This window comes from Dipodomys merriami, unplaced genomic scaffold, assembly GCF_024711535.1.
Source record: "Dipodomys merriami isolate MVZ:Mamm:240054 unplaced genomic scaffold, mDipMer1.0.p SCAF_200, whole genome shotgun sequence".
In the NCBI taxonomy this organism is placed as follows: domain Eukaryota; kingdom Metazoa; phylum Chordata; class Mammalia; order Rodentia; family Heteromyidae; genus Dipodomys; species Dipodomys merriami.
In genome coordinates this window covers 2152603-2163176 of record NW_027203383.1, presented here as the reverse complement: position 1 = coordinate 2163176, position 10574 = coordinate 2152603, and positions in this window count along the sequence as shown.

Below are 10574 nucleotides of genomic sequence, written 5' to 3'. Positions count from 1 at the left end.
AGCAAACTCTCTCTTTCCATGTAATTATTTCTACCATGTCTCTGTGTTAATCAGCTCTTCATCCCTGGACTAACTACCTGAGAAAGCAGAGTCAAGAAGAGAGGAAGGATTTCCTTTGGCTCACAGTTCCAGAGATTTCAGTCCATCGTGGGCATGGAGGGGAGGGCATGGCAGAGCAAACCTCACATCATGGCGATCAGAAAGGAAAGTCAGATAGAGAATGGGGGGTGGATAGCCAGAAGAGGAGAGGGAAACAGAAAGGAGGAGGGAAAGGAATAAAGAGAGAGAAAGGAGAGAGAGAAAGAGGAAAGAGGCCAATGGGATGGTACCACCCACATTCATGGTGAGTGCTCCCCACCTTAGTTAATCCTCACAGAGACGTCCAGAGTCGGGCTTTACAAATTGCCTAAGCACTTCTCAATCCAAGTTGACAATCAGGATTGAGCACCACAGCCTGGGCTGTCAGACTGTGGATGTCCTGAGGGAAGAGACCTTGGCTTTCTTTAGTGTCTGTCTCCTTGGGTGCCAGCACGAGGTCCTGAGCAGATCAAGTCACAGTGCTGGTTTGAATGTGCCGGCCCCTCCCCACCAAAGTTCAAGAATTGGAAACTTAATCCCAGATTCCTATGCAAACGTATTTGAAGGTAGTACTTGGGGAGGTCTTTAGGAGTAATGAGGTCATAAGGATGGAATCCCCATGATGACATCATAAGGATGGAATCCCCATGATGACATCATAAGGATGGAATCCCCATGATGACATCGGTGGCTTTATGAGGAGAGGGACCAGCGCTAGCAGTCTGCAGCATCAACATGCTGTGGTAGTGGGCAGCAAGGCAGCCATTCCAGCCAGGTCCTTGGACTGTCCAGGCTCTACAAGCATGCACCAAATCAACTTCTGTTCTCTATAAATTAACTGGCTCAGGACCTTCAGTTTTAGCCATAGAAAATAGACGAAGATAGTCATCAATCATTGTTTGTGAAGTAAAGCAATGCTGTCCTGTGCTCCTCTGACCCTCTGCTGACAAGCTGGGGGCTCCAGACTCCCCGGGACAGTTGAGCTCCCCAGGGCATCCATTCAGCTGCAAGGGGAACACAAAACCACCCCACCCCACACACAGCCACAGGTGTGCAGAGGTTGCTGGGAAAACACAGGTAACAAGCACAGGAGCCTCCTTTGCGGAAAAGGGCCAAGACCTCAGCCTTCCAAGGTCTCAGGATAATCAAAATGGGCATCTACAAGACAATGGTCCCAACACTGTGCCTAAAGTCGGCATGGAGAAGTGAAGTGGGTGCTGCTCCCCGCTCTGTGCATTCCTGAGCCTGGGAAATACGCATGGTGTGAGATAGCTCCAGTGTTAGTTCTATTCAGATCTTTGAAGCCAGATTGCACTTACCTGTGGTAATCTCTCTTTGAGGCTCTGGCCACCCCTGCTCTGGGAGGGGGACGTGACAATTCCTCTGTCTGCTCAGCAGAGTTTCAGCTGGCAGACCCTATTCTGTCCCCCTGGGGTGTCTGACGCCTGTCTGGCCACAAGCCAACGTGCTGGCTTTGCCTGGAGGACCTGTTGGAGTCAGCCAAGCCGGGGAGCACTGCTCACCACCTCCTTTCCCCAGGGCTTCCAGCCAGGCACTCCATGTTCTCTTTTGCATTTTTTATCCCTGCATTGACTTCATTCATATGGTTATATCTGGATAGGATTTTTAGATTTGTTTTTCAGCCTTCACAGAAACCCTAAGAGGTAAGTATTATTATTTCCATTTTAAAGACTATGAGAGAGAGGTACCCCATAGCTAATGGCAGAAAGAGATTTGTAGCTAATTCCTTGGTCATTTTGACTCTAAATAGTATTCTCGGTCACTCTTCTTTATTTGTTTGTTTGTTTTTGGTTGGTTTTGGCCTTGAACTCAGGGCTTGAGTTTTTTTATTCACAGCTAGCATTCTATCACTTTGAACCATAGTTCCACTTCTTGTTTTCCGGTAGTTAATTGGAGATGAGTCCTCAGACTTTCCTGCCCTGGCTGGCTTTGAATGGTGATCCTCAGATCTCAGTCTCCTGAGTGGTTAGGATTATAGGCTTGAACCACCAGGTCTCAACTTGTATTCTCTCTATCTCTCTTCCTAAATAGACATTTCTTAAAAGCTAGGAAGCATTTGATACATAGATAAGAATATGGGGAGCCAGGTGCCAGTGGCTAACACCTATAATCCTAGCTACTCAGAAGGCTGAGATGTGAGGATAGTGGTTTAAAGCCAGCTCAGGCAGGAAACTCTGTGAATTTTTCTTTCTTTTTTTTGATCATGGGGCTTGAACTCTGTGCCTGGGTGATATCCCTCAGCTCTTCAGCTCAAGGCTAGCTCTCTACCACTTGAGCCACAGTACCACTTCCTGTTTTCTGGTGGTTCATTAGAGATAAGAGTCTCATAGACTTTCCTGCCTGGGGTTGGCTTTGAACTGTGATCCTCAGCTCTCAGCCTCCTGAGTAGCTAGGATTATAGGAGTGAGCCACCAGTACCCTGCCTCTGTGAGATTCTTATTTCCAATTAACCACTAGAAAGCTGGAAGTGAAGCTGTGGCTCAAGTAGTAGAGTGATCGCCTTGAGCAGAAAAACTCAAGGATAGCACAGAGGTCCTGAGTTCAAGTCCCAGGACTCCCCTGCCACAAATAATGTGTGTAGTATGCATGTGAGTTATGAGGTTTCACAGGAAAATGTCTCTCCTATGAACTCAGCCCCTCTCAGGCTCACAATACTTCCAAACAAATGGTGGCAGGGCTTACCAGGGTCCGAGCTTGGGCTCAGTGCCCTGCATCATTCTCCAGTGATTTTCACATCTCTTCACCTGCAGGGGGGACCAAGCATGTTCTGACCTTGTAGACCAGAGTTGACAGAGCAGTGGCCTAAAAAGGTATGTTTTCAAAACTCTCCAGGGGAATGAAAGTGCCCAGCACCAGCCGCCTTAGGTGAGCAGGAGAGATGAGGATGGAGCTGGAGGGAAGTTTACCTGCTTGACTTTGAACTCAGGACTCTCAGTGATCGGAGCCACAGAGAAACCTGAGGGACTCTCCTGATGAAAACACACTTGCCTTTCTCCCAGGCAACGAGCACACTAAAAGCCCTAACTAAGGTCACTTAATAAATGAATATTGAGAGCTGTGATTATGAAACAAAATGAGCCAATCAGTAGAGTTGATGGAGGACCTCACTTGGCATTCAGCTGAGAAACCTGGCTGCCAGCCAGTTCTTGGCATCAGGGGTGGCTGGGGATCCTGTAATCTGGGGCTGGGGTTTGCCCAGCTGGGGTCCTCTTGGCGCTGTTTCCTGCTGGCAGGTGCCATCCTGTGAATTCAGTTCCAGCAGTATGAATGGAGAATATGCTGGGCTGAGGTATCTATCTGGCTAACCTTGTAGTGCACACCAATCATTTGAAGACTTCCAACCTGTCAAGAATTTGCATGTGGGCCACCTATGTGCCTCCAAGGTGTATGTCCACATACACATTGGCTTCCCTTTATACGAGTATGCCATGTTTTCACCAGGTCCCTAGATGAGACTGAATGGGACAATAGACCTCAGGATCTTTTGTCCTGCCCAATCTGATACCTAGTCAATGAAGTCTTGGAGGTATAACTCAGAGCTGGAAAGGGACCTTGTCCCCAAAGTCAAGGAGCCCTAGAATGTGCAAGGCTTTCATTAACTGGCTAAACCCAAGAGGTGTCTTCAGTTTTGAGACAAGGCTCATCTGGCACACGGACAGTGGCCACCTGCCCAGTAATGTGAGATTTCATTGATGGCAGCCAACAGCGTAGCTTTTTGTGCGTGTTAATATTGGATTATCTCTCTTCCTAGTTAGCTGCCCCCTCACTTCACTGTTTCCATGGCAACACTTCTCAAACACCACTTCCTACTTTGAATACACAAAGTAAACAATCTGCGGTTGAACATTTCCCAATGTAAGAGTTTGCAGCCAAAGCCCGCAGGTCTGCCATTAGGAAAGATGGTGAGCCACCCATGGAAGGAGGGGACCAAGAAGAGGGGTGCAGGGCATTCACACACAGGGTGCCTGCACCAGAGCATAGTGATCTCTGGAGGTCAAATAGTCACTGACTAAAGAATCCTGCTCTTTCTTCAGGGGACATGGAGGACTGGAAGGGCTCAGGATGACCTTTAGAAGGGCAGGGAATCTCCCAACCCTTAGGGATGAGGAACCCCAGGCTCTGGGAAGTGAAGGGACATTTTGATGTCTCAGTGCTTGGGATGGAGCCCAGACCAGAACTAAGGTGTGTCTAGCAAGTGCAAATGCCCTGTCACTATGTGTTCCCTGACAACCCTCTCCCCACCCCTAGTCCCAGTGAACATTGGGGTTCATCCTGAAATTCTCTCCCTCTTAGCCTAGATATTGAGCTATTTTTCCTGATGTCAGGACAGCCTCTGTTGGCTGGCTGGAGCGCCCTGGCCATGCCGTGAAGGTCTTGATGGGCCTATTTCTTTGACAGCTCCATAAGTTCTGTCTCTCTACTAAGGAAAGCAGGAAGCCATTTCCCCATCCTGGAAACAGCTCAGGACTTCCTCCAAACACTTCCTATTCTTTTCTTTTCTTTTCTCTTCTCTTCTCTTCTCTTCTCTTCTCTTCTCTTCTCTTCTCTTCTCTTCTCTTCTTTTCCTTCCCTTCCTTCCTTCCTTCGTTCCTTCCTTCCTTCCTTCCTTCCTTTGTTGGTATGGGGCTTGAACTCTGGGTCTGGGCACTGAAACTGAGCTCTTCAGCTCAAGGTTAGCACTCTACCGCTTGAACCACAGTGCCACTTTATGGTTTTCTGGTGATTTTTTGGAGATAAGAGTCCCACGGACTTTCCTGTCCAGGCTGGCTTTGAACCACGATCCTATGATCTCAGCCTCCTGAGTAGCTAGGATTACAGGCTTAAGACAACAGTGCCCAGCTTTTTTTTTTCTTTTCTTTTCTTTTCTTTCTTTCTTTTTTTAATCAAAGGAGCTATCTTTCAGTTCCAGTCCCTGCCCACACATTGTAAATGCATGCAATTTCCACATCTTCATAAGTAAGGCAAAGAGATTGTCATTTGGGGTTTTCATTCCAAAGTCAAAAAATCTTAGACCATTTTCATTCAAGTTCTTAATATCCTTCAGTGTCCTTTGACTTCTGAGGGAATGATCACATGATTTCCATGTCTTTAGCAATGAGCCAAAAGGCACAGGCAGCCTCTGGAAGGTGAAGAGAAACTTGGAGAATGTGTTTGAGAAAGTGCCACCAGCAATTGCCCTGTGCTGTTGGGAGGTGGTGAGGGGCCCCTCTTGTCGCTGCTCACCAGGCTTTGGAGCAGTAAGGTAGTATGGAGTTTCTTCTATTCCTTTCCAATTTAGTGCTGAAACCCTACTCACGGCCCCACTCACGGCCATCAGTGCCATGCTAACAAAGGCTGTTTATGTTTCTTTTATTCTGCAGTCTCTCTCTTTCTCTCTCTCTCTCTCTCTCTGTCTTCCAAACAGGGACTCAGACTCTTCAATGCTCAGAGAAGACCCTTTTATTAAGTAAGAGCCACCAGTCAGGAAGCTAAGCTTAGTGATCTCACCATTACCTCATGGTGATCTTGCTCAAGTCACATCTCTTCTCTAAGCCTCAGTTTCCCTAAATGTAAACTGCAAGGATCAGGCTATTTCTATATTCCTTAAAATATCAGTTCTAAGCTGGTGGCTCACGCTTGTAATCCTAGCTACTCAGAAGGCTGAGATCTGAGGATCATGGTTCAAAGCCAGCCCGGGCAAGAAAGTCTGTGAGACTCTTATCTCCAATAAACCAGCAGAAAACCAGAAGTGGTGCTGTGGCTCAAGTGGTAGAGCTCTAGTCTTGAGCTAAAGAGCTAAGGGACAGCACCCAGGCCCAGAGTTCAAGCCCCATGGCCAACAAAAACCAAAACAAAACATCAATTCTACAGGAACACTTGAGGGGTGGTAGGAGCAAAATGGACTCTAGACATAATGAGTTTGAGGGGATGTAATAGAATAAGTTGCCATTCCCAGGGCCTCCTATGCCATGAAGGCCCACAGCACATGATGTACCCCCAAGTTCAGTTGATGGTAGGATCTATTCAGCCTCAGCACTATAGCTCTCAGAAACTTGGTCTTTACTGCATTGTGTGTCTTAGGCTGTTGGTCTTTCTGTTCATTTCTAAAATAGAAATGGAATTGGGAGTAGGGAGTGGATCCACTTTAAATTCCAGCTTTCTTTTTCTTTTTGAGGCGGGGGTCTGCCTAGGTAGCCCATGCTGGCCTCGAACTTGAGTTCTTCCTGCCTCAACCTCTTTTAGTACTGGGATTACAGATGGGTAGTGCCACACCTAGAGTAAATTAGACGTTTTTGAAAGTCCTTTGAAGGTTTTAGGGGGAAAAGCCACTCCTCTGGACATTATTCAGAGTCTGGTGTGTCCAGCTTACATTATCCTAAAGGACCAGTCTATAGGGACAATTTAATTTGGGGGGAGGGGTAGGAGGGTCAGGCGTAGGGCTTGAACTCAGGGCCTGGGCACTGTACCTGAGCTCTTTTGCACAAGGCTAGTGCTCTGCCACTTTGAGCTATGGTGCCACTTCTAGTTTTCTGGTGGTTAATTGGAGATGAGTCTTACAGGGGCTGGGGATGTATTTTAGTGGTAGAATGCTTGCCTAGCATGCATGAAGTCCTGAGTTTGATTCCTCATTACCACATAAACAGAAAAGGCTGGAAGTTGTGCTGTAGCTCAAGTGGTAGAGTGCTAGCCTTTAGCAAAAGAAGCTCAGGGACAGTGCCCAGGCTCTGAGCTCAAGGCCCAGGACTGGCAAAAAAAAGTCTCATGGACTTTCCTGCCCAGGCTGCTTTGGGTGGTGATCCTCAGATCTCAGCCTACTGAGTAGCTAGGATTATAGGCCTGAGCCACCAGTACCATGGACCCATTGGATTTTCAAAGACACTTGTACCTCCAAAGATGGGAGACTACTACATATAAGATCTTCCCAGGTAACACCACAATGGAGATGAAGTTTGATGTGTAAACCTTAGTAGTAGAGACCTGCAGGATGATATATCTACTGTGATATCTCAAGGGGAGTTGGGGGGCAGGGTGAGGGGGGAGCGGACAGAAGGTAGAAATGACAGAAAATGACTTGGGCAACAAGAGGGACTAGTAGGAACTCTACCTTGAGCTGGTCATGATGTCCCTAATTTCTCTCCAGGTCCCAATGTGAATGCTTCCTTATGAAACTCAGCTCCTGAATATTAATGCTTTGTGGCAGAGAGAGAAATTACTGCTATATCCAAAAGTCTCCATCTCTTACAGGTCACCAGGGCTCCATTTATTAAAAGTAGTTGCTCAAGGGCATAAATGTCCTAAAATATGTGTCTGTTCAAGGCCAGACATTTTTTCTCTTGCTCAAAGACACCAGAGCCTTCATGGTGGGCTATCAGAAGAGCCCTGATGCAAAGCTGAGAAATGGGGTGGCAGGGACCCCTCCTTTCCTACCTCCTCCCATGACAGCACAGCCTTCAAACACAGACATGATCCCTGATGACTAAGAGAATAGTTTTTCGGGGGTTGGGGGGTGGGGGACCAAGAATGCCAGATGAGAAGGTCAGATTCCCAGAGGGAGATGGTGAAGTGTGAATTCAAAAGCAAAGTTCTAAAGTTCACCAGTCTGCCTGTCTGCTATCTTTTGATCACTGGCCTTTGAAAGAGAATACTAATCATAAGTTTATACATTATTATTTACCAGCAGCCTGAGGGGTTAGAATATCCTGGGCTTGAATGGGCTCCTGATTACTTACAACACACATGACCCAGAGGAAGTTGAATGGTTTAGCCACTGGTGATGGAAGTCTATTCTGCTTTTATGACCAAAGAGGTTTTTTTTTTTTTTTTTTTCTGTCTATCCTTTAGCATCTTCAGAAATATCTGCATTGTCCTAACTGAAATAGCTTCATCTTGCTGGTAGAGGATTGATCTGTTTTTGGAACCTGCTTAAAAGTTGGGGGAGGGAAGAAGGAGAGGTCCCCAAAGCTAACCAACAGCCTTCATTAAAAAAAAAAAATCCTTCAAATTAATTTAAAAAGCTGAGTCATACAGACCTACGGACATTGCATAACTACCATTAAAGTATTAACATTACTTTGGGGGCACTTTATTATGCAATCTAGTTGTAAATCTCCTCTGGGCATTTTTTTTTTAATTCCCCCAAAGAGTTGTAGTTTGCTAATTTATTTTCAAATGGGCTGAGTCTGTTCACCCTCAGTTCTGACTCTACTTTTGGCCTCTGTTCAAGGATGGCACACCAGGTAATAGCTGAATCTAGCACTGATACTTTTTGAAGGTTCTCGATCACTTAATTCATTTAACAAGTGTTCTCCACAGCTCACATAGGAAGGGCAGTAAGCTCAGAACCTAAAGCAGGCCTGTACTTCATTTAGCCTTTCTTAGGACCATGCTTTGGTTTCCTATTCTATAACAGAGAGTTTGGAGGGGAAGGCTCTTTCTTGGCAGGGTCATAGACAGCAGAGATTCTAAATCCAAAGCCTGGGTCTGGTTTCAAATCCCAGCATTGGCTGTGTGACTTTGGGCCAGTTACTTAACTCTTTGGAGTCCTGGGCTTATATCGCTGCAAATGGATGCTTATAAAGGTAATGTAGTCTGCCCATGTAGGCTTCATGTAGGCTCTGGCCTTCCCACCTCCTGCATAAATCTCCGCCCAGTACCTGCCTCACCTAGGTAACTGGCACACCGGGAAGCAGTCACCTCCCTCTCCTCTGAGGTCACATCCTGGGCTGCTGCCCATCCCCCCTTCGTGGCTCCCACGCCTCCCATCAGACAGGTTCCCCACCCTATCGGCCATGCCTCTCCACCATGCACGGACGGGCAGCAGTTTGGGAATAAAATAAACTTCCTTTTCCTGTCTGAATACTTTGTGTTCTCTTCATCAGTTACCTAATTAAACCTACCTATTTAATTAACCTTATATAGGGTGCCAAAACCCGGGAGGGGTTTTTGAGTCAGGAATGGCACAATTCCTTCCATTTTACCTTACGGGTACTTAGTTGTTGGAAGAATTATATGGGTTAGATGGATATCAAGGGCTTTGACTACTGATATCCTGGCCACGAATAGCGATAGCTTGGCATAGAATGAAGACAGATGATTGGTTATTGATTATTCTTGGGGAGAGTCCAGCAAGATGACTGCACATGGCTGAGACACTTCACCAGACCCTCATCTTTTCTCCTAAACCTCTTTCCCTAGCCTCGCTGAATGTCGTGGCCAAGTGGTTGCATTCCAACCCATGCAATGTGGAAATCAATGTGATCCATGAGAATCTTCCCTGATCTTCAAAATCCTTCCCTGGGGGGGGGGTTCCCCATGCCTTTATTTCTCTGCTGTTCCAGTACAGACAAGCCTGGTGCCCACCTCCGCCCTCCAAGAGCCATGTCTTATAGATGTACAGCCATGAGATGGAAAAATCTAGCTAAGGAAGAACCACCTGCTGATTAATCAACCTAGGGTAGACTTCCTAGGGTGAGAAATAAATGAATGTCCTGAGATTTGGGGGCAGCTGGAGTTCCCAGAGCAAGGGCCTAGGCTGGGAACTAATTCGGAAGGGATTGAACACCTCCTTGGAAGGGCTGGACCAGGGGACAATTGTTTGGTTACTCAATTCCAGGGCTCTGATACTATTTGAGTAAAAACCAAAGGACACCCAGTTCTCTGTGTGGGCAACACAAGCTCATATGTCTGGCAAGCTCTCTGCAGATGGCTGCCCAAGCTGGCCGCCTGGGCTAACTGTCCCCATTTTCTGGACAATGAGACCAGCATTTCTGCCTGGATGCCACAGAGAGCTACTTGGATTACCCAGGCAGTAGCCCAGGTCCAAAAGACATCATTGCATGTGGGAAGCCTCGCCTGTCTCATCTTCCCAGGCTTCACCATCCCCCAGTGGGAATTAGCTGAAACGTTTGCGCAGAAGCCTCTGAGGTGGGTAGAGTAAAACATTTCCTCGTTGAAATCCAGAGCATTCGCCATGAAGCATGGGGCCAGACAACTGCTCACAGCATGGTCTTGGCTTTGGGTGGCCAGTGTGTTCCAGAGCTTGAGTTGGAGGTGCACTGTCTTCCTAGCATCCTAGCTACACTTAGCAACTCTCCTTGTGCAGATTGTCCCTTCCTTGATGGACAGAGCTCCAATGCTCTGTCTATCCCTCTCTCCTGACATCATCATTTATTTCCAGCACAATTGTCATTTCTACCCATGTATTAAGGCCCTCTCCAGACATGCAGAGAGCCCAGAGCTCTTCAGTCCTGAGCCATTAGAAAGAAATGAAGGGCTGTGAAAACACAATAAAGCACATTCAGAGAAAAACACAACCCCAAGTGGCTCTTGCCTTTGGGCTGTGCAGTGCAGCGATCATAAAGGGAAGGCAGGCTTTTGTGTTAGGTCTCCACGGTTTATTATTCAGCAAGAAGCCAATCTAACAGCCGAAAATTGGAAGCACCTTCTGAGCCAGGTCTTCTGTCAAGTAGAGCGAGCCATTGTTCTTGCCTTTATCT